The 26,214-nt window shown below is 37.8% G+C and overlaps 1 protein-coding gene across 1 annotated transcript in view; it reads right to left on the bottom strand.

The window, feature by feature from the left end:
- The window catches only part of Dpyd (dihydropyrimidine dehydrogenase), an 851,011-nt gene that overhangs the window by 799,765 nt on the left and 25,032 nt on the right, over positions 1–26,214 (bottom strand). The gene's annotated exons all lie outside the window — the stretch shown is intronic.

Below are 26,214 nucleotides of genomic sequence, written 5' to 3'. Positions count from 1 at the left end.
ATACAAACGTAAGTAACCATGTTGGCATTAAAACAAATCAAAATTTCATTTGTATTACCCCATTTCCCTAAGGAGAGACTTAGCTACAAGTGAAAACTCTCATGATACATTAGATAGAGGGGGGAGAAAGTAGATGCAATCTGAACAAAATAGAAAATGTCCAAAGTTCACACAATGATGTTAAAAAGACTAAGAAAGAAATCTTAAACTTAAACCAGGATCTATATAGGAATATCACAATACACAAATGCATATGTAAAAGCTAAGAAGAGCCAAGATTGTAAAGAATAAAACAAAGCAAATAAGAAAATAAAACATCATTGCTATAAATCAATCATATCTGGATAAAATGTGAACATGGTAACTCCTAATATCCTTTCTAATAATTTTCAAAAAAATTGTGCCCAATGGATATATCTACAAAACAACTCCTACACCCAAGGCTCAAGAAACATTGTAGAAGATGGGTGGGAAGACTGAAGAAGCCAGAGGATCAGATGTTTGCTGTGAGATTGTGTCTACTAGGAATGACAGAAGCTACAATGTAAAGCTTCACCAACCTGACTGCCTAAACATGAGCTGAACAAGTACAACAGGCATGCCCAAATGAACAGAATATAAACCATAAAGCTGGGAAAAGTAGTCTTCCCCAGGGAAGAACACATCAATTGGTTATCCAGTACCAAAAGGTTGGCTCTTAAAAGACACATGCAAATTATAGTATACAGATGGAGCAGGTGATGTTTAAGAATACATGCACATGCATATAAATACCTGCATGTAAACATTTAAAAAATGAAAAAGGAAACAATATATTTGAAAGAGAATTGGTAAGGACATATGAGAGGTCTTCAGAAGGAAAAGGGGAGAAAGGAGAATTATATTTATGATCTCAAAAATAAAAGAAACCATAATAATAATCATAAACCAATGAAACCAACATCAAGAAAAAAAAGCCTTATTTTCACCAGAGAAGAAAATCTCCCATGAAAAATGCTTCAGTTGAACCTGGTTAACATTTTTGCTAATGCCTTTGAATAATTTTGACATGGGGAAAAGTGATATGTAGTAACAGTAGAAAAATTTATTTAAAAGGGGCTATGGATATGGCCAATGAATAAAGGGCTCGCTGTGCAGACATAACAATCCATGTTCAGCTTGCCAGGACCCAGATACAAAGCCAGGCATGTGTGGTGGCTGCCAGTAACTCCAGCCCTCCAGAAATAGAGACTGGGATCTCCAGGGCAAACTGGCTAGCAAGGATGCCTAAAGTTGATGAGATCCAGATTCAACAACACATATTGCTTATAAGACACCTAGCATCAGCTTTGAGTTATCACAAATGCACATGCACACATGTATACATAGATGTGCATAACAGACACATCAACACACACATGCACATGAACACACACAAGCACATACATACCTACAGAACACATATACATAAAAATCACTCGTGAAAAGGATAGAAAAGACACCGAGGTTTTAATTACTTAATGAAATGTATTTAATGTTGTTTTAAGTACTTAATGAAATGTTGTAATGTATTTCAAATTGGTAAGAAACTTAACATCAAGATGGTTGAAATTAGAGATTTTAATTCAGATATAAATAAAACATTCTGAACTAGAAATCACAGTAGCCACTTTTACTGCATTCAACTACAAGAGCTGGTGTCTCAAAGCTCTTCTCTAAAAAGGTTCTCTGACTAGATCTGCCTTTCTGCTTCAGAGCCCTCAATTATCTCTAATAGGAATAGCTATCCTGAGCAGTCACCACCCATTGTGACAACTTTCTTCCCTCATAAACTGAGAGCACTAGGAGGTAGAATTGGAGAATTTTTAACAATTTTAATTTATTCTTCTCTCATATATCATATCCCAACCACAGTTTTTCCTGCCTCCACTCCTCCCAGTTCAATCCCCATGCACACACTTACCCTCACCCTTAGATCTTCTCCTCCTCTTTCCCTTCAGAAGAAGAACAATCCTCCCAGAGATATCAACAAAACATAGCATAACTAAGCTGGGGCACAAACTCTCATATCAAGGCTGTACAAGAAAACTTAGTAGGAGGAAAAGGGTCCCAAGAACAGGCAAAAGAGCCAGAGACATGCCCTGCTCACACTGTTACAAGTCTGACAAGGACACCAAGCTAACAACCATAGCATATATGCAAAGACCCATGCAGGCTCCATGACTGTCACTTTAGTCTCTGTGAGTCCCTACGATCCCTGCTTAATTGACTTCTGGGCCGTATTGTCATGGAATCCTCAATGCCTCTGGCTGCAAGAGGGAGAGATTTTGCTTTTAGTCTTGAGTGTCTGATATGCAATGTCAAGAAGGTAGCACATGCTTATGTCTGCAAAATGACTGATTCAATACTGCTAAGTGTGTGTGTGTGTGTGTGTGTGTGTGTGTGTGTGCGCGCGCGCGTGTGCGCGCGCGCACCCTAGTAAAAAAAACTCTCAGTGAACTGCTTATCTTTTTTACCTAGACTGGAAGAACACCATAAGAACTGGATATGGTTCTGACAGGGGTCCTACAAATCCAGTTCCTGTTGTACCTGATAACTCCAGGAACTTCCTCCAGCCTAGATTTTATAATTCCTTCAAAACTGACCCATCAACCTCACCTTTTCCACATATTGAAATGAATCCTTATTGGAATTCCATAAAACTCTCCATAACACCAAGACAAATGAGTAGACAAATTCTTGTACTACTAAACATGTGGTAACAATACCCTTCCTATCACACACTGTTCAGTTCCTTATGTTTATCTAAATTAGTTATTTTCTAGGTGATAGTTTAGAGAATTTGTAAGAATATTTATCACGTGACAATACAAAATACTTTAAATGATAGAAAGTATAAACATTGCCTATGATGAATTTTGTACTTAGTATATAAGGATGAAGTCAGAAAAATGACACACTGCATATTGCATTTGATTTAAAATGGTAATAATGACACCCACCATAACATTTTGGGGTGTTAGAATGTTTTTACATGCAGTGTATGATTTAAATTGAAAACATCTACCATTATGTTCTTACTTTGGATGAACAAATAAATTATACTGAGATACTATGTTTACAATACACAGGCAACTGAGATATAATGGGTCCTCTTGTAGAAGTGTAATTCAAATTTATCCACAGATAAAGTCTTTCTTTGTCTAATATAGAAACTGGCTATAAACACATGTATAACAAAAATGAAATGACATTTGAATAACTCAATAAAGAACTAATGTTGAGCAGGCACTCTGACAACTTGAGTTCAATCCCAAGGACTCAAGTGTAGAAGGAAGAAACCAACTCATTCTGTTCTCTAGTTCTATACATGCACCAGGGACAGGGGTACACACACATACATCCATGAACACACACACACACACACACACACACACACACACACAAATACTAAATGTAAATTTAAAAAAATAATTAATATCAACTCCCTTTCATTCACAAACATGAACACATACATAAATACACAGGTACACACATCACTTACACACTCACATACACACACACACATCCATGAACACACACACACACACACATACAAATACTAAATGTAAATTAAAAAAAAATTATCAACTCCCCTTCACTCACAAACATGAACACATACATAAATACACAGGTACACACATCACTTACACACTCACATACACACACACATCCATGAACACACACACACACACACACACACACACACACACACCATGCACGCACATACACATCCTAGATGAACATGAAGAAATGAAGAGGAGTTCCCCAAACATAATGGAATAGACAGTGACAACAGGAAGATGCTCACATGAATAATATGGGTAGACACTATAAATACAATAATTTGAAAAACAGAAAGCTCCACATAGAGTATGCTTGCATTCTTATGAAATATCCAGGATAGGTAAATCTGCAGAGAGAAGCAGCAGATTAGGGGTTGCCTAGGATGTAGGGATAGGGGAAGTGAAAAGCAACCACTGAAGCCTGTGTGGTTTCTTTGTGGAGTGATGAAGCCCAACTATGTGTTGGTAGCATAACTCTATGAATACAGTAAAAAAGAGGAATGTATTCCCTTATATGGGGAGTGGCATGATAAGGGAATTCTATATTGATAAAGTTGTTATTAAAAGTTAATGAATGCTGCATTCAACAAGTTTAACTTTATACTGTATTCATTTTAATTAACAATTTTGGGACTTGCTTTACTTGCATAAATGTGATAAAATTATTTTTAGTCATTCTTACAAATGACAGACATGATGTATCTTCACTCTATCAGGTTAGTTTTGTGTGTCTTCCAAATAGGACATCCATACTAAAGATAAAATGATTATTCCTTGGCATGATGGAATAAAAATTCCAAAGCAGATGTCATCCTAAGAAAATTCAAGAATCTCATTTTATAGGAAAAATTAAAAATAATTTCTTACTACAAAAACAATAATTTGGTTTACCTTTTCAGACTTGAATCCCTAGAATATCAGATGGTAATAGAAGTCAATAAATAAAAAGACAAGTTTAAAGGTATCCTGGCCAACATTTAAAGCAAACAAACTAGAAATAATGCAAGAAATATGGCTGTATTTATTTTACCTTTTACATCCACAATCCATATTGTGATAAATGATTACATTTATCTATGCCGGCACAGTAATGTAACTTTTGGAAATAAACATTCCGAATATAATTTATTGGCTGCTTATCATGGTTACTTTCCTTTCACATAACACAAACATAAAGAATAACATAGCATGAAATATTGGGTTAACCTTTTATGAGAAGGCATTGAGTTGAATTCAATGGATCTCGGGTAAAAATAAATTGGATTGTGGAGAATGGTTACCAAGGATTTGACTTAATAATTTCCCAGATGAAAAGTGATATAAAATAAGAATACAGGATGTGAATGGTTGAGAGCTGCTCAAAACAATTTTCCAAAGCAAGACTTTTTAAAACCCAAAGTCAATATCATCAATAAGTAAGCAGCTGGCAGAATAATAAGGGAGAGTTCTAAATTACATTCTTCCTAAGAAATGACCACAGCCGGGTCCCTACCAGGTCACAGGGTCCCCTCTCTAGATAAATTGAGCACTTTAAGAAGCCCATTAACTCTTTCAGATATCAAGTTACTGGTAAGAGAGGGGGATTTCTCTCCCTTCAAAGAGAAATGTAGGTTTTCCAGTCAGTTTTGGAAGCATTGTGTGAATGTAATGGTGAGTGTGGAGTCAGAAAAAAAATAATTTGAGAAAATTTCATGGCATGAATTTTGTTTGGTTTCAGAAATGACTTAATATGATTCAAACCTACTCTACACAAAACCTGATGAGTTCTGGGTCGTCACCAGTTTCTGTGAACACTATACCGACATGTATCTGGAGTCCTGAAGCATGCACACTGAAGTTTGTACCTAAAGAGTTCTACGCCTCATTCTAGAGAGTGTGAAGAGTGGTCGTATTGACTACAGTCGTATACTCACTCTACCCGAACGAAAACAGCAATCCCTGGTCATAAAGTGTTACACCTTGAATATTGATTGGGTGCTCAAATTCAAGCTGCAGGAAGCCATTTGGCCAAGCGTTTGTCTTTCTAAAAATGTGCAAATATTTACATGACCATATTTATTAATTAAATATATCATACCATTAAGTTTTTTCACCCTTTATATTTGAATTATAAACAAGTATTTTCTACTGAACACTAATTCTTTATTGTAATTCTGAATTATAAGAAGGATACATCTGGGAGTTGGGGATTTAGCTCAATGGTAGAGCGCTTGCCTAGCAAGCACAAGGCCTTGGGTTCGGTCCTCAGCTCTGGGAAAAAAAAAAAAAGAAAGAAAGAAAAATGATACATCTCTACTCACATTTGGAGTGTACATGCTCAAGCTGATTAATTAAATTTGATCTTACTCAAATTATGCTTAAATTTTATGATTGACGTAATACTCTGAGATTTCTATAGGTCATTTCCTTGTATGAGGTTAAAAGGACACAAATGATTAAAAGCATGGTGCTTTTACTTCTTCCTAACCTGTCATACATACTTAATCTTGATATAACAATGTATTTTTATCTACATGCACCGGAGTAAACTTTCTAAACTAACACTATTTTCACCTGAAAAAAAAAAAAAAATTCTCTTAACTAACAGGAAAAGAGACAAGCCGTTCATTAGAGCAATTTTTGCCTAGCAAATTCTAGTGAACATAAAACTGAACTTTTTAGTACTTACTTGCTGATCTTCAGAGTCAACCAATTACCATGCCATTTCTTATGTCTGTAATTACTCATAATGTCAGGGGAGTTTAAAAAAAAAAAAAAACTCTCTGGCATTTACAAACTGTTTGGAGACTTTAGATAAGGCAAGAGATGATGTGGCCAGTCTCCTGCTTTATGGGGAACAGAGGGCAGAATGGACTTCATTTGGTCCCCCAGGTCCACAAAAACAGATACAAGCAAGTTTGGAGTCTGAAAGCCTTGGAAGACACTGGTGGTTAGTCCTGGCCAAGGACTCTATGTGTTCAGAGTCATCTTCTGAATGAACTCCTAGGCAACACCTTAAGTTGGGCTACTTTTCCAGGTGATGATAGGAACAGAAAGTTGTCCTTTTCTCTTGACTATTCGCTACTAGCTCCAATATTGCCTCTATGCACAGTGACTAACTCACTGTTATTAACAACAGATAAGGGAAGATTATATAAAGATTCTAAATATTGCAGCTTTTTGTTAAGCATTTACTAAACAATGTGTCTAGTGTTTTATGTTACACTTGGTCTTAGATCTTAACTCCTCTGTTTTTACTGGATGTTTAAACCATCAGTGCCTGCTTTCACTGTTAAACAGTGATCAGTAATAGTACTGAACTGATAGTGCTGCTTTGATTATTATGACAATAAATGAAAATTGCCTGTTGGGCAGTAAGTACTTATACCACATTGTATTTTAGTTGTATAAATAGGTTTTAGTTATTACTCAGCTAATGTGTATTTGTGACCCTGAACATCAATTCTGAGTATTTACATGGGGATTGGTTTTAAAAGGATAGAAATATGCAAAAAGACAAAGGAAACAGGCAAAAAGGAAACTATAATTAAGACAGAATGAAAAGAAGAGATGTATATCAAATGAAATCAAATCGGTCATGGGTTCCTGAATTTACCATTGCTCCCTGGCCTGCAAATGCAAAGGAAGATTGCCTAAAAATGCCAATGTGTTCTTCATAAATTAGTATGGCACTATCGAAGTGTCATGAAATTCAAATACACATGTTAACGTCCATTACAGGTATAGAACAATGTAGATAATGTTTTGTAATACATAGAACTGTACATAACTCATGCACTTTGGGCTAGACATGTCAGGGTGAATTTACATTACATTTCTGTTCTAGGAAAGACAAGCCAGATGAAAAAGATGATGAATTTGTAAAACATCATAAAACTCATCAACTGGAAATGAATGAACTCTTTCAGGATGCTGATCACATCACCTAGGAAATTCAATTCATTTATATTGAGCAAATAGTTAACCTAAGTAAAATAGTTCATACATCTTAAAACATCCCATCTATCATGTTACTGTGAAACTGAGCAATCTGGGTTCTACGGCTCGAGTCTCTAGTCTGTCTTTGCCAGATTTTTTACATGGTTCTTTGACTTACAATGGAACTACTATTCAATAGACTAACTTTAATAAAGTCCATTTTCTTTTTAAAAGACTGAAAATTCACACAAAGGGACACAAACACAAATGCATACACACATACACATATGCATATATATATATTATATGTATATATATATATATATATATATATATATATATATATATATATATATATATGATAATAACACATGAGTCTTCCTTTTTTCCTCCTTGGTACTAGGGACGGTACCCAGAGTCTCACACTGGCTAGGCAACTGCTCTGCCACTGAGCCAGATCCCAATCCATTAATGACGTAATTCTTATAAGATCAGAGAATGATGACAGTGTCTGATGTAGATATTGGTTGCTCTGAATAAGATACAGTCCATGAAAACCATAGACTGTATGAGTTAAGCAACAAACACTTTTTTCTCACATTCATGGAGACAGATAGTCCAAATTTCTGTACAATTTGGTCCTTGGTGAAGATCCTTTTGCTGGCTTGTAGATTACTACCTTTGCATTATATCTCTTTGTGAAAAAGAGTAAGAGCAAGTGTTCCACAGTTTTTTTTTTCCTCATAAGTGCCTGATACTACTATAAGAGCCCCACCCTAATGAGTTTAAATAGTCCTAACTATCTTCCAAAAGTTCCATCTCCTAATACTACACACTGGGAATTAGGCTTCAACACATGACCTTTAATGGTTTACAACTAGTCTATAACAGACCTAAAAAAGCCTCTATTGTGTATGGAACTATTAAAATACTGTTCATAATGTATTTCAGCACAGGCAACGGTTTTCTCTTAACATTTCAGATGGAGTCATATCAACTCCACACATTCACAGTACCAAGAAGAAACTTCAGAACCAAAAAAGTCAGCATTTTATAGTATTGCTTACATTTAAGGAAAGAAAAAAAAAAGCAACATTACCAAAGAAGTTACTATCAGCTCTTAATTATTCTATTTCTTTTATTCTTTAAGTAATTTAAAGAACAAAACATTAAGTATATTTACTAAGATATTGTACTAACTTGACTTTTACATAACACGTCATGGGAAAACACTTATAAAAGGATATAAAAAGTGTATAAAAGGAAAGAACACGCTACATCACGCTGATTGGCTCACAAGGCCCAGAGTCATTTGAGTTCAGGAGGTAAATGTATAGCAGCATGATAAAAAATAAAACAACACCAGTCAACAAGTAATAAAGTTGGTGAAAAAGATGCAAGGCTCAAAGACAAAAGCAAGACCTAGGTTAAGCTTAGAATTTTAAAAATTAAGTGAGCTGAATGAGTACCTTGTTTTTCAGGTTCAAAAACTACTAATCAATCATACATTAACTAATTGTGCACCAGCTATGGGACTAACCACCAAAAGGAAACACAGGGAATATTAAGCAGTTTGCATTAAAATAAGGATGATCAAGGGTGACTTTTCTGGTTCAGGTTTTGTTAACTGGAGGATCATCACAAGGAATGTGCCCTGAGAGGGATTTAGTGTGGGAAGTTGGGGAGCTAGACTCTTTAAAATAAAGAAACTATAAAATACAGTGTCTGTGCTGTTCTTATAGATTTTGGAGTGATTCTTGGCTCATAATGTTCACAAATATACAGCACTCTACTTTCACTCTTGTTTCCAGAAACTTGCTTGGTTTGCTTTTTCTAGCATTAAAATCTCTCTCTCTCCCCTCTCCCTACCCCTGTTCCTTCTTCACTTCTCTTTTTCTTTCCTTCTTCCTTTCTTTTTCTTATGTATATATTCATGTGTGCACACACATGTACAAGTACACATGCGTGTGTGTGTGTGTGTGTGTGTGTGTGTGTACATGTGGAGATTTGAAGGCATCATGTGTTTTCCACAACCACTTTCCACCTTAGTTTTTGAGGCCAGTCTCATTAAACCTGTGGTTTTTAGGGTCTAGAGGATCAAACTAATATCTTCCCATGTATTTCTTTTTTTGTTTATTTTGTTTTGTTTTATAATTTAATTTAATTTTACGTGTCAGCCATGGGTTCCCCTGTCCTCCCCCCTCTGCCCCCACTCCCGCCTTCCCCCCAGCCCCTCCCCTCCATTCCCATCTCCTCCAGGGCCAAGATTCCCCTGAGGATTCAGTTCAACCTGAAAGATTCAGACCAGGTAGGTCCAGTCCCCTCCTCCGAGGCTGAGCAAAGTGTCCCTGCATAAGCCCCAGGTTCCAAATAGCCAGCTCATGCACTAAGGACAGGTCCAGGTCCCACTGCCTGGGTGCCTCCCAAACAGTTCTAGCTAATTAACTGTCTCACATATCCAGAGGGCCTGGTCCAGTTGGGAGCTCCTCAGATATTGGTTCATAGTTCATGTGTTTTGACTAGTTTGGCTATTTATTCGTCCCTTTGCTTTTTCCAATCATGGCCTCCACATTTCTCAATCATACAATCTCTCCTCTTTCTCACCAATTGGACTCCTGGAGCTCCACCTGGGGCCTGGCCATGGATCTCTGCATCTGCTCCTATCAGTCACTGGATGAGAGTTCTAGCATGACAGTTAGGGTGTTTTGCCATCTGATCACCAGAGTAGGTCATTTCAGGCTTTCTATTGACCATTGCCATTAGTCTATTGTGGAGGTATCTTTGTGGATTTCTGGGGACCTCTCTAGCACTTTGCTTCTTCCTATTCCCATGGGGGTCTTCATTTATCATGGTCTGTTATTCCTTGTTCTCCCTTTCTGTTCTTGATCCAGCTGGTATCTCCTGCTCCCTGAAGCTCTCTTTCCCTCGATCCTTGCCTTTCATTACCCACCCTCACATCCAGTTTGCTCATGTAGATCTCATCCATTTCTCTGTCATTGGGGGATCCCTGTGTCTTTCTTGGCATTCTGTTCTCTAGGTAGCCCCTCTGGAGTTGTGAGTAGCAGTCTAGTCATCTTTGTTTTACATCTAGTATCCTCCTATGAGTGAGTACATGCCATGTTTGTCTTTCTGAGTCTGGCTTACCTCACTCAGGATGATTTTTTCTAGATCCATCCATTTGCCTGCAAACCTCATGATGTCATTGTTTTTTACTGCTGAGTAGTACTTCATTGTGTATATGTACCATATTTTATTTATCCATTCTTCAGTTTACCAACTGAGTCATCCCACTAACCCAGTGCCTATCTTTCTAGTCACTGTTTTAACTGAAATAAATTCTCTACCTAGTTGGTCCACAATAAAGCACTCTTGGATCTTGCCTAACATAATCAGTCACTGTAATATACTGTCATGTCATCCAACTGAATGCATGTTCTATCATGATTTAAATTTATTTGAATCAAAATTACCAACATACTGTTATACTCTACACAAACTTATAGCCCCTCTCTGTGTTTCTCTCTGTGTCTCTGTCTCTGTCTCTCATTAAAATACCATATTTTCTCCTGTAAGCCAGTATTCACACTTTGGCCAGCCTATGTGAATTCTACTTTATATATTAAACACATGCATGTCAGTCACATAGGGTTGGACCTTTGACCTTCTCCTTCTTCAGCCTATAGAAAACCCTTTGCAGATGCCTGGATTGCACTATGACCAAGCCCTCCAAGTTAGACTACTCATTACTTCAGGTTTAAAACACTATTTCCAAACCTTCACTTGCAGCCCCAGAAAGCAGTTGCTCTGTGTTAGAACAAACACTTTAAATTCCACTAAAAACTCTTTCTTCCAAAACTTATAATCAGCCTACCCTCTGCCATGTTGTACCCATGATCCTCAAAACAAATTTGTACTGTTCCTCATTTGATGCAGGATCATGTTATCATATAAGTACGCTTTTTTTTCTATCAAACTGGCCAGTGAAACTCAAAATATTATACACACACACACCCCACACACACACACATTATATATACATATATGTAAATGAGGAAAAATCCTTAGCAAAAAAAAAAAAAATTAAAGCAAACACTTCTGCTGGAAGGTAAAAGGACATTACCGATGGAAAGACAAACAGAATCCTATTTTCTTTTTTGTGTAATTTTCTCATTCTGCTTCAGAGCAAAGGAGACAACATTCACCACTTGTCAGCAGTTACAAAGATTTCAAGCCTTATAATGATTAAGAGCACTGTGAGAGGAGGGAGGCCCTGTGGCCTCACTTTCCTGCCGAGTTGTAATCAGCAGCTCACTTGCTGAAGCAGCAGAACAGAACTGCTCCAAAATCTACACTTTCTGATGGAAAACCCAGGGCAACACCACACTTACTGACTCTTTGATGTTCTAGAGTAGAAGATTCGAATTTCAGTATACAAGGTATAAAAAGACATGCCCCGCCCCCAAAGCAAGAGAAGCTGCAAACCACTTTCGGAAAAAGAGATGTAACAAACATAACAGGATGTCGAGCACATTTGCAGACTAAAGCATAGGATCTATATAAGCAAAGGCAGTCTAGCAAACAGCTTGTGCTCCCATTGCACCCTTAAACTTTCAAAAGTTGATCCTCTACAAAGATATTCTTTACAAAAAAGAAAATTTATAATTAGAAGCAAGAGAACGACAGATAGTATCAAGAGATCTATTTGTAACAGGAAAACATGTTACAAGTATATATTTAAATCATGGGATAAAAGGATATTTGCTGATATGGGAAATGCTCTTGATCTTGTAAGAAAAATCAAATCTAGGGTTGAGACTAGGTCTATTAGAAATTGGTACCTTACTGTATTAAATAACTTGAAAATGACACAAAGTGCATGCATACAATTACTCAGCCGCTTTGACTCTCCTAATTTAAGAATGATCATTTGGCTTTTTTATTGACACCTTTTCAATAAGTAAACAGAACATATTCCCTCAGCCAATGTAAGCATGCTCCATGAGTGTGTGCGTGCATGTGTACCAATGGGTTTATTGGGCTTACTTCAGGAGCATCATGACAGGTTACTTACAAGACTGTAGGTGATCCTCAAAGCCTGTTTCCCCAGAAAGTCCTGTCTATCAAGGAAGAAAACCTCTTAGGAGCTGCATCATGCAGTACTGGAGTACCCAGTAGTGTCCATTTAAAAGTAGTGTTAACTAGGAGAAAACATGTAGTGTGAAATCACATTGAAAGACCCTAATTCTTCAACAAAATTGAAATAATTCTAGTTCAGGGGTATAAATACCTAACATGAAATAAGTTAAAACCTAAATCAATATATAAAGTAATAATGACCGTATTCTTAGCTGCTATTCTTAATTGAATATTAATGGGCCTAAGCTCTTCCCCTAAACCTCAGAGAATGGAAATAACCCTTCATATATTCTTTGGGTTCCCAATGTTTAGCTTATTATTATAGAAATATACTCCAGAATTTATTGAGTTTTCTCTCCTAATTGAGAAATGTCACAAATGCTTATTTGCCTGCCATCCAAAGTTAGAAAAGTTGCACCAATATGTTGTGGGTCTTTTTTTATCCTGATAGCCAGTTTCAAATCATGACATGGAGATACATTATTAATTATGAAAGCTTGGCTGATAGCTTGGGCTTGTTTCTAACTATCTCTTATAACTTCAAGTAAGCCATTTCTTTTCATCTACTTCTTTTACATGGCTTGGTTACATTTACTTTGTAAGATCCATACTGTTTGTTCTGTGTCCTGGCATCTCCATTTTCTTCTTCCCAGCATCCTCTGCACCTGGATATATCCTGCCTAACTATTGGCTATTCAGCTTTTTATTAAACCAGTCAGAGTGACATACCTTTACAAAGTGTAATCAAATATCTTGCAATATTTCCCCCTTTTTGTCTAAATAAAAAGGAAAGGGTTTTAACTCTAACATGGTTAAAAAAAAAAAACCTACATAGAAGAAGAATAATTATCAGGTAAGAATCACATTTATAACATTATAATGTCCAGTCTATTTGCATTTGACAAATCTAGAGAAAATACTCCATTATTAATCCTATCTTGGTGAGTCCAAAGTATTGTATGTAATTTATTTTTTATCATAACTAAGGGAAACTGTAACTATAACTATCTGATCTACAACTCCATCAGACAACTAAGAAGGATAAAATATTCCTTGAGTAAACAGGAAGTGCAGAGAAAGCAACTTACAAAACTAAGAAACGACAGAGGCATCTGGCTACCTGGACAGTCACCCAAGTTTCCTCTGTAACATTGGGGCACCCATCTTCAGCCTACAGGCCTAAAATATCTGATAGACATTTCTGTGAAGCAGGAACTTTGAAGGTCTGTTCTACCTTGTCTTGCCAAAGTTTGGCAAATGCTTTCCTTTGTGTTCTGCTTGTCCGATTTGGATGGTATTCTGTCAGCAATTGAGGAAAGGGTAGCTTATTTTCCCAGTGGCTATCTATCTTGCCCCAAAGAAAGCCAACTAATACAGAGATGCTTAGATGCTTAGCACCTTGTTGTTGCTGTTGTGGATTGGTGCTGTCAGGGACAGACATATCTCACTGTCATGAAAAACCTTATGTTATTAAAACATTACAATGCCATATTCTGTTGGCCTCTAAAGTGGTTGAAGACCATCTATTTATTTAAAATATGTCTATGATTGATCTTGAAAATATACTTAAAATGGCTCTAAGTTTGATTGTTATAAATGTATTTCTTTATTATCCTAAATAGCTTTCAGGGATTAGAACATTACATTTATAAATTAGTTGTATAAGTATAATATCTTAAGTAAGAAATAGAACCATATAATACAGTAAAACAAAAATAACCTTAAATTTGTATCACAATACAAAATATCTTACACAAAAATAGAAACATATATACAATCTAGTAAAATAAATTTAAATTGCATCAATATAGAAAAATCCATATCATTGTAAAATATTTGAGAGTGGTGGTTGTTCAAAAGTGGACTCAACAGTCCACTCCTTTATCACATCTTTTCTGTACTATATCCCTCTTTTTCTCTTCAGAAAGAGATCCTTGTATCTAATCTCTTTACTCAGTTTTTTTTTTTTCTGACCATGACCAACAACAATTTGTACCTAATCCCCCTAAACATTCACAAACATCAATAACCCACAAATGACCAGAAACCACCCACTCCACCTCTTGGGAATGGGGGCATTGTGTTCTCTAGACTACTTCCTTTTGTCGGGAGGCAATGGCTCTTTAGAATGTTGCAAGATAGTTGATTACACTGTGTAAAGGCACATCATTCTGATTGGTTTAATAAAAAAACAAAAACTGAAGGCTGGGTGGTGGTGGCACACACCTCTAATCCCAGCACTCGGGAGGCAGAGGCAGGCAGATCTCTGTGAGTTGGAGGCCAGCCTGGGCTACAGAGTGAGTTCCAGGAAAGGCACAAAACTACACAGAGAAACCCTGTCTCGAAAAACCAAAAAAAAAAAAAAAAAGAAAAGAAAAGAAAGAAAAAAAAGAAAAGAAAAGAAAAGAAAAAACTGAATGGCCAACAGCTAGGCAGGATATTTCCAGGTGCAGAGGACACTGAGAAGAAGCATGGAGATGCCAGGACACAGAACAAACAGCATGGACATTACAAAGTAACTGAGCCATGAAAAAGAAGTAAATGAAAAGATATGGGTTACTTTAAGTTATAAGAGCTAGTTAAAAACAAGCCTAAGCTATTGACTAAGCTTTCATAATTAATAATAAATCTTTATGTGATTATTTGGGAGCTGTCTGATGGGACAGAGAAAGACTCAAAACAGCAATAGAGAAAAGTAAGTAAGTTATCCCAGACTCACAAAGACACTACCACATACTCTCTCCCAAATTCAGACCCTAGCTGCTATTCCTTTATATAAAGGTAAATATGTGAGAAATAAGGGAATAAGTGTGTGTAGAGGAGAGAGGGAAGAATAATAGAATACATGAGACATGAAAGTGTAAAAACTCCCACTGAGGGCAAAAAGGGGAGAAGGGGGCAGGAGTAGGGGAGGAAGACCAACCAAATAAACTGTTGGAAAAGACCATAGTGGAACATGTTGCTTCCTTTGCTGACTACACACAAACAAACAAAACACATAAAAATGCTGTTTTATAAGCGGGAAAAAGATAGGATCAGTTCACAGAAAAATGCATGCATCCCTCCGGTTTGTTAAAGAAAAAGAGGACCTAACATGCTTGCTAAGGGGGATGAACACGGAGCCCACAGTCTTTCTGTGATACTCGCTGCCAGTGTTTCTTCCTTTACATCTAGTGTCTTTCTTAAGTACCTTCCTTAATAAATTTGCTAAAGGATAATTCACTTACCACACAATTCACTGATTTGAAGGGTCTAATTTGATAATTTTTAGTGTACTTGCAGAGCCATGCAACCGTCATGATAAATTTTAGAACTTTTAATAGACATCTCCATGAGAAAATAAGCTAGTACCTATCTACAGTCATTCTCCATGTATCCACGCCCCGCCCCCCAATCTGGAAGTAACCAATTTTTTATATTTTAAGTCTATGAATTTGTCTATTTTGGAAATGTTATGTAAATGGAAATACATAAAATTTAGGGGTTTTTTGTTATTGGTCTCTTCACTCAATGGTTTTCAAAGTTTATTCATGCTATGCTTTTTTAAGATTTACTTGTTTGTTTGTATTTTCCTGCATGCATGCATGTATGTGTGTGTGCTCCTATATGTGCATATGTAAAGGCCAGAGGAAGGCATTGAATATCTTCCTCTACTGCTCTCTGCCTTACCTCTTGAGAAAGTCTTTCTCACTAAGTAGGAGGCTACTTACACAAAGTAGGAGGCTACTTACACCTCGATATCCAGCTCCCAAATACATCACACACAGAGGCTTATTCTTACTTATTAATGCCCAGCCTTAGCTTGGCTTAGTTTCTAGCCAGCTTTTCTTAACTTTAGATTGAGGTAATCCCATCCACCTTTTGCCTCTGGGCTTTTCCCATTCTCTTACTTTTGTAAATCTTGCTCTTAGTCCGGGCCTTGCTGTGCAGCTGGCTGGCTGGCTAGCTTGCTCCTTAAGTCCTCCTCCATCTCTGACCACTTCTTTCTTCACTCCTCCATCTCTTTTCTTCTCCTATATATTCTGTCTGCCTGCCTACTTGGCCTGTTTCTCTCTCCTGCCTCACTATTGGCCATTCAGTTCTTTATTAGACCATCAGGTGTTTTAGACAGGCAGAGTAACACAACTACACAGTTTTTTTTTTTTTAAATGCAATAGAAACAAAAGTGAATCATCTTAAAATAATATTCTACAACAAAGTACTCTACCAAGTGAGCTACATCTCAAGCCCCAGTGGCCCCATTTTTGCTCTGGGATCCCCTATTTTCCTTTTTCCCTCTTCTGGCTGACGAAGTTTCTCTTTACCGTAGGTATGGATGATTTAATGGCTGTTTCATTGGTGTCATTTTCTACCTATTTTATCTTGGACTCCAGTAGGTGTCTTAGTTCTTTGGAGCTATTTTTTTAAACAGTTTACCTGTCCTCTTCCCCCTCCACCACAACTGTCTTTGAGAGAATCAATTCACTTTAGGCACATTAAGATACTCAGTTATCCTGTAGGTAACTGACAATTCCTTTTTGCTAGCTATCATCTAGCTAGCTAGCATTTCCCCCATTTCTGTGCTGCAGCAGGCTTTCTCCTACTGCCAGGCCCCAAATCATGACATCAACAACTTATTATTAGTCATGAGTGCTTAGCCGTATATTTGTCCCGATAGCTCTTATAACCCATTTTAACCTGTTTTTCTTCATCTATGATTTGCCATGGGGCCTTTACCTTTCTTTCATTCTATATATCCTACTTTTTCTGTTTCCTTCATGTCTGTCTGGCGCTGGCCCCAGGCATCTCCCTCTTTCTTCCTCCTTTCTTCTTTCTTTAGCTTGGATTCCTTCTCCTACTTATTCTCTCTGCTCACCAGCCCTGCCTATCCCTCTCCTGTCTAGCTATTGGCAGTGCAGCTTTTTATCAGACCAATCAGGTGCCACAGGCTGGCAAGGTGAAACAATTCAATGCATCTTTACATAGTTAGCATAACTATGAGCCACAACACTGTGTTTTATTTTGGATAGTTGCTATTGCTGTCTTGGAACCGTCTTTTCATCCACAATGCCTAGTTGGTTTTTAAACCCATTCAGTTCTAGAAATACAATCGGCTCCTCTCCTGTCTTCCATGCTTCCAAGTAGCTCTTATACAAACAAGCCAAAGCTATAATAACTACTTTAATGTGGTTCTCTGTCCACCCTAACATTTGTGTCCATTTTAGATTTTTTTTTTGACACACTGAGTTTATTTAATACAAAATCTTTTCCTACATCTTTTAGTGCCTGGATATTTTTAGTGGGATGGCAGGCATTGTGAATTTCCATGGACTGGGTACGCAATGATTTCAAATCTCTACATACATTCTTGAGTTTTGTCCTTAGATAAAATACTTGGAAAACATTTGATTTTTTTTTCAGGAATTGGTCTTAAGTTTATGAACTAGGATATCAAACAGCATTTGGTCTGAGGCTAATTATTTCTCATTGCTGAGGAAAGAAACTTCTGAGTACCTAATGTTTTATGAATTATAACATTTTCAAGTTTAGCAGCATGTTATAGAAAGTAGGCAGAATCCCAGGCCCCTGTGAGTGGCAGGCACCTCCCATTCTCCTTCTTTCAGACTGCTCTTCACCTAGTTGTCCTTTTTCTTACACTGTGAGCTACTGAAGGGGAGCTCTGCTCCTTTCTGAGTAGTTCTCTGATGTGTTTTCTGTCTACAAACTTTACTGCTTGGTCTCCCAGAACTTCTTGAGTGGTCCCCACAACTGAGAGTGGGGAAGGATGGGGCGGAGAGTGGGGTCTGAGACGCTTTCCACACAGGCTGCAGAATTAACCCATAAGAAAATCACACTGGCAAAGAGGAAGGCTAGAAATACACACCCAGACCAGCCCATCTCAAACCAGCTTGCACCCCTGACACAAGCATTCCAGTGTCCCATGGTAACCAGTAGCTCACTATAATATTAAAATTCACACCTTTTGGTGGAAATTGAAGATGTTAATGGCACATGCTACTCACACAGCTGTATGTAGGATTACATGTAGCAGGTAGAACATTCTCAAAAACAACTCACATTACTGAAATGAGCTGAAAAATCCATATTATTCAAATGGGTTCCTAAGTGCAGACTCTGGTAACATAAAAACACTAATAGGCCCTATGGCACCATTAGGCTGTAAACTTTCTCTCTGCTATAAGGTCCAATGTCTGTCTTTGGAGGTACTTCCTTTTAACAAACTGCTTCTGTTCAATTGCTCACTGTCTAACATGAGAACCTGTAACCCACTGTGGTGGTTTGAACAAGGAGTCCTCCATTAGTCTCCAGCATCTGAATACTGTTTGGGAGGTGTAGGTGGTGCCGCCTTGCTGAAGGAATTAAGTCACTGGAGGTGAGCTTTGAGATTAAAATGCCCCATCACTTCCCATTTGCTCTCTCTGCTTCATGCTTCTGTTTCAAGAGTTCTCAGAGTCCAGTTACTTCTGCTATGCCTCCCCACTGTGATAGATGCTTGCCCTCTCTGGGACTATGATATTCACAGTAAAACCATTTTACACAAGGTATTTTGGTCATGATGTTTTACCCTAGTAACATAAAAATAACTAGTTATCCTTTCAGAGGCAGCCATCTGATCCCAAATGATAAAGCATTATCTGTGAGGTACTGCATGGGTTCCTCCATGTGAATGAGGTACAGCTAGTCTCTTCACACAGGACCGTGGAAGGAAACCTGTGGCACCCCTCACCTGATTTGCAATTCTCAGGGATTATTTTCTTTTACTACTTGATTAACTATGTCTCTGAAACAACTGGTCTTTCTCTATATAGACTCAAGTACAAATATAGGCAGGAAAGGGCACATTTGCTAGGTCTGCATTGCTATAATCAGGCATATTCCCTCAAAAGGTATACAGCCTTAGTTTGGAAGGTAGCTGAGAACATCCCATCAGGAAATAATTTTACTTTTCTTTTATGCCTAACACCTTAAGCCACACTGTAATGAACTCTCACAGAGTGTCTTAGTTGGGTTTTTATGGCTGTGGTGAAACACCATGAACAAAAAGCAAGTTGTGAAGGGGAGGATTAGTTCAACTTAGGCTTTCACATTGCTGGGCACCAATGAAGTAAGTCAGAACAGGAACTCAAACAGGACAGGATCCTGGAGGTAGACGCTGATGCAGAGGCCATGGAAGGGAGCTGTGCACTGGCTTGCTTCCCATGTCTTGCTTGGCCTACATTTTTACCTTCTTATAGAATCCAGGACCAGCCTAGATCTAATTAATGATCCTTCATCTCTGATGACTCTAGCTTGTGTCAACTTGATACACAAAATCAACCAATACATGGGATTACATGAATGCTGTGTCCAGCGACTGACATTTGCTTTTTCATTTTCTTTTTTCTCTTTCCTGGCAGTATATAGCTTGAGTATCTGAAGTCAATCACAAAGCACCATCATCTTCTCATGTAACACCAAGGCTTAATGAAACCTTAATGACTTGCAATGCCTCATAGGTGCTGCCCTACACCTCAGGGGAAGTGTGTATCGCATTTAACTCTGGTAAAGAGAACTTCAGGACTCTGGCTAGGTTCCTCCAGATTTTGACTTGCTGTGGAATAATGCTTTTGTATACTGGTTTAATAAAATACTAATTGGCCAGTAGCCAGGCAAGAAGTATAGGTGGGATAAGCAGACAAGGAGTGTTTCAGGAAGAGGAAGGCTGAGTTAGGAGACACCAGGCCACCATCCAGGGAGCACTATGTAATAGCACACATGTAAAGCCACAGAAAATGTGGCAACATATAGATTAACAGAAATGAGCTGAGTTTAAGTGTAAGAGCTAGTCAGTGGTTATCCTGAGCTAATGGCTGAGAAGTTTTAATTAATATAAACCTCTGTGTGTTTACTTGGGTCTGAGGAGCTGCAGATTGGGTAAGACACAGAAAAACTTTTGGCTAAAAATGGCACCCAACATGGGACAAGAGTTTCTACCTAAAACCTGAGAGAGCTTAAGAAGAGATTATAAATGTAGCTAAGAGCATGTTCCTAGTTCATGTTACTCATGGCAAGCCTAAGTACAGTAATGTGTCCCCTGGCTGTGGCAAGTTTATGGCATGTGGGCTGGAGCTATAGCATGGTGGATTCTCACCAAGTTACACAGAGGTTTCTATAAGCAGTGCAACATGGTGCATGGTGGATATAACCTGATAGAAGAGAAAGTAGGAAGTACTCTTGAACACATTGGCACCACAGATCACTTTCTAAATATAACACCAGTAGCACAGACACTGAGAGAAACAATCAATCAATGGGAACTGTTGAAGCTTTTGTAGAGCAAAGGACACGGTAAACAAGACAAAGCAACAGCCTACAGAATGGGAAAAGGACTTCACCAACCCCACATCTGACAGAGGGCTGATATCCAAAATATATAAAGATCTCAAGGAATTAGACATCAAAATGCCCAACAGTCCAATTAAGAAATGGGCTAAAGAACTAAACAGAGAATTGTCAACAGAGGAAGTTCAAATGGATGAAAGACATTTAAGGAATTGCTCAACATCCCTAATTATCCAGGAAATGCAAATCAAAATGACTCTGAGATACCACTTTACACCTGTCAGAGAGGCTAAGATCAAAATCACAGAAGACAGCTTATGCTAGAGAGGATGGGGAGCAAGGGGAACTCTCCTCCACTGCTGGTGGGAATGCAAGCTTATACAGCCACTTTGGAAATCAATATGGTGCTTCCTTAGAAAATTGGGAATCCATCTCCCCCAAGACACAGCTGTAGCACTCTTGGGCATATACCCAAGGAATGCTCAATCATACCACAAGGGCATTTGCTCAACTCTGTTCTTATCAGCATTGTTTGTAATAGCCAGAATGTGGAAACAACCTAGATGCCCTTCAACTGAAGAATGGATAAAGAAAATATGGTACATATACACAATGGAGTACTACTCAGCAGTAAAAAACAATGACATCATGAGGTTTGCAGGCAAATGGATAGATCTAGAAAAAATTATCCTGAGTGAGGTAACCCAGACTCAGAAAGACAAACATGATATTTACTCACTCATAGGTGGATACTAGATGTAAAACAAAGGTTGACTAGACTGCTACTCACAAGTCCAGAGAGGCTACCTAGAGAATAGAACCCCAAGAAAGACACAGGGATCCCCCAATGACAGAGAAATGGATGAGATCTACATGAGCAAACTGGATGTGAGGGTGGGTAATGAAAGGCAAGGATCAAGGGAAAGAGAGCTTCAGGGAGCAGGAGATACCAGCTGGATCAAGAACAGAAAGGGAGAATGAGGAATAATAGACCATGATAAATGAAGACCACATGAGACAGGAATAGGCAGAGTGGTCCCCAGAAATCCACAATGATATATCTTCTATACACTGCTGGCAGTGGTCGAGGGAGGGCCTAATCTGACCTAGTCTGGTGATCAGATGACTAAACACCCTAACAGTCATCTTGGAACTCTCATCCAATAACTGATGGAAGTGGATGCAGAGATCCTCAGCCAGGCCCCAGGTGGAGCTCCAGGTGTCCAACTGTCAAGAAGGAGGAGGGACTGCAAGAGCATGAATTGTTGAATCCAAGATTGCAAAAAGCACAGGGACAAATAGCCAATCGAACGGAAGCACATGAATTATGAACCAATGGCTGTGGAGCCCCCAGCTGAGCAGGCCCTCTGGATAAGTGAGACAATTGAATAGCTTGATCTGTTAGGGAGGCTCCCAGGCTGTGGGACCAGGACCTGTCCTTGGTGCATGAGCTGGCTGTTTGGAACCTTGGGCTTACACAGGGACACATGCTCAGCCTGGAAGGAGGGGAATGGACCTGCCAATACTGAATCCACCAGGTTTAAATGAGTCCCCAGGGGTGTCTTGGTCCTGGAGGACATGGGAATGGAGGGGAGGGGCTGGGGAGAAGATGGAGGTGGGGGTGGGAGGAGGAGGACAGGGGAACCCATGGCAGATGTATAAAATTAAAACACATAATAATAATAAAAAATAAAAAATAAAAATAAAAATAAAAAATAAAAAAGGTTTCTGGGCTACACACTGCTGGATGGAAGCATAGACCCACTGCTTCCCAGAGTGGGTAGTGAGCAGGGTTCCCAGAGTTAGCTGTAAATGTAGTTCTGCCATGTTGGGAAACTGAGGTGGGCAGAGCCAGCAGCCAAAGCTGCCATTTCAGTCCTAGTAATGCTGCGTTTTAAAGCAATAAATTCACAATAAAATAGATTCATATAATAAAACTCAATGTTCTACAATGTGTATAAAAATATATGTACGCTTGGAAAAGAGCAGAAAAGGAATATAGACAGTTATATAACAAAATAAAAGTTTTAAAAAATAAAGTCTTTAAAGAAAAAATAAAATTGATATAAAAAATAAGCCTCATAAAGATGGAAATCACACATAGAGTCTTGATTATTTTGTCTTAGGGATTTTTAACTGCAGAGAGACATTTGATTGTAAAAGCTGCTTTGGAAAAGAGGTTCTGCTTTTGTTTCAACAGAACATGAGAACCTATGGATTGCTTCCAGGCTAATATATTTTGACCAGCAAAGACCCCCTGGAAGGTCTCTGATGTCACCATGGCCCAGGTGATCCAACATCCAGAACAGTTTCAAGGCAACTGGCCTAGACAATGCAGCCTCACAGACTATTCCAGTTAGCACTTGACCATTATTCTTCATTTTCTCAGGATCCCCATAAGAATACAGCACTCTTTATTAGCAGGAAGTAGCCTAGAAAACTATGTTCATATTCTCAAACACTGGACTATGGATATTTGTCTTCATTAAAGATTGGTTACAAATTGTTATTGATCATAGTCAATATTTTTCTAAAAGAAAAAAGGGGATATGATATGATAGTATAAAAGTGTAGATTATTGAATCTACTTTTAAAGAGCAACTTGTTTAAAATGTTTTACATTGGTATAGATTTTAGTTTATTGATAAAAATTTAGAGTTGATTTTGTTATTAGATATATATATTTCTACTATTAAATATATTCTATCTACTAAATACATATATATATATATATATATATATATATATATATATTTCTACTCTTGTTTAAGGTATTATGTTTATATAATTCATTCAGACATTCAGATCATAATGGATAATTAGGAAATACAGACTAATAATTAGTCTTCTATGATAGTCAAACTTATAGTCATATTAATTTCTCTAGGTATACATAGATATAATTTCATTAGATAGATAATCTTCAGACACTTCAAAGACATACAGAATATGGCATTTAAAATGTTTTAAAAACTTAGACTTTCCTAGACAATGAGACATGTCTGCTCCTGGCAGCACCAATTTGCTTCAGAGAGGAGGATGAGCATCATAGACACTCCGTATGGAGTTTATCTTCTTCTTGGCAAAAATAGCCATTTGGGCAAGAAACTGTTCTTGCTTGGATTGCTTGACAAAATGTCATATAAACTGGACATACAGGGCCCATAGGAAGATGACCATTGAACTTTGCAAGGTGAGATGGTCCTTCAGGTTCCTGCTTCACAGAAGAAACTGCCAGACATTCTACAGGGCATGGAGGGAAAAAATGACTAAGAGACTAGGTCTATAGGCTGAGGATGGATGCCCCAACATTACAGAGGAACTCAGGGTGACTGTCTAGGTAGCCAGCTGTCTCTAGATTTTTTGAAAGTTGCTTACAATACTCGCCCTGTTTACTTAGATAATATTATATTCTTCTGAGGTCTTTGATGTAGTTAAAGACTAGATAGTTATAATTATGGTTTTCCTTAGTTATGATAAGAGATAAGTTAGATATGGAACTTGAGACTCACAAATATAGGATAAATAGAATATTTTCTTTGAATTTGCCAAATATAAATAGACTAGATATTGTAACTGTAATTCTTACTTGATAACTGTTTTGTTATATATAAGTTTACTATGTTAAAGTTAAACCTTTCCTTTTTAATTAAACAGAAAAAGGGAAATGCTGTGGAATAATGCTTTTGTACACTGGTTTGATAAAATGCTAATTGGCCAGTAGCCAGGCAAGAAGTATAGGCAGGATAGCCAGGCAAGAAGTATAGGCAGGATAAAGAGACAAGGAGAATTCTGGGAAGAGGAAGGCTGAGCCAAGTGACATCAGCCTTCCATCTAGGGAGCAGCATGTAATGACATACAGGCAAAGATACAGAACAAGTGGCGACATATAGATTAACAGAAATAGGCCTAGTTTAAGTGTAGTTATCGGTAGATACCTGAGCTAATGGCTGAGCAGTTTTAATTCATATAAGCCTCTGTATGTTTACTTGGGTCTGAGCAGCTGTGGACCAGGTGGAACACAGAAAAACTTCTGGCTACATTGACCTGTGTGCCCTTCCCTTAGAAGATTTTAATCTATCCATTGGTCAAAATTCATTTTGAAATGGCAATAAAGGATTTCTCAACAGCTCCTCTCCCCAAAATGCTTCCAAAATTTTTGTTTGTGTACACAGGTACAACAGCTCAGGGATAAAGGACAGAGGAAAATTTATGGGAGGTTCTTTCCTTCTACCATGTAGATCTCAGACATACAACTTGGGTCATCAGGTTTGACAGCAAGCTCCTCTACCCTGTCTGCTATTCTACTGCCCATAACAACCCAATCCACTTTAATTAGGAATGTTATGTAAAGAAAATAAAGACATATTTAATTTTGAAATCATGGGCTTCCAAACAGGAAAGGTTAACATATAATAGACTCTCTTGAGAAAAACATCAAAATTTAGTATTTCAAATCTCTCTGTAGATTTGCTAATTATCTATGGCTAGACAGCAGCTAGTATCAGTTCAAAACATGTCTAGAGCAGAGCTTCACAATACCCCATCTTACTGTCCACAGTCTTCTACTGTGTCAAATCCCTATTACTTTCAAAGGGCTAAAGTCTACAAGTTCTGCCCTGTTGCTCCAGTTAAGCCATTTGACTAACTGCCATTTGTATGATACATTTAGAGGTATGGAATTTTGAGGGAATAATATCATGGAAAGACATACCCACTTTTTTCCTCCTCCAATCTCATTTTGGAGCCCAGGCTTCCAACTTAAACAGAAAGGTGAATGTGGAATTAACAGCATGGAAAAAACGCAAAGCCATTAAGAATTCAGAGGCATCATGTTGTCTGTACAGTGCATCATTGGATTCCTTTTCCATGAAAAATAAATAAATCACTGTCTTATTTAAGCCATCTTCATTCATGTTTCTTGGTTCTCACTCTGCCCAAGGGTACTGTGGTGGCCAACCAGGTGTGGGAAGTACTGATAGTCTAAGCTACAGGTAAAATGTCCAAAACCAAAGTTTATGTGAACTTGACAAATGAGAAAACAACATCAGCATAAGTTAATAGTTGCCTTGAAATCCATCAAGATGTCAAAAATCCTAAACCAACAATTACTCTTTTCAAAAAATGATCAATAAAAATTTTGTTATACTAGCGGGGTGGGGGGGGGAAGAACACGTGATTCATTTTAATTTCCATTGATTGACCATGAATAGTTTTCTCCACTTGAACTGACCTAAAATTTTAAAGCATAGAA

Source organism: Onychomys torridus, chromosome 6 (assembly GCF_903995425.1).
Source record: "Onychomys torridus chromosome 6, mOncTor1.1, whole genome shotgun sequence".
Classification (NCBI taxonomy): domain Eukaryota; kingdom Metazoa; phylum Chordata; class Mammalia; order Rodentia; family Cricetidae; genus Onychomys; species Onychomys torridus.
The sequence above is the reverse complement of the archived record's forward strand: the minus strand, read 5'-3'. Positions and strand labels throughout refer to the sequence as shown.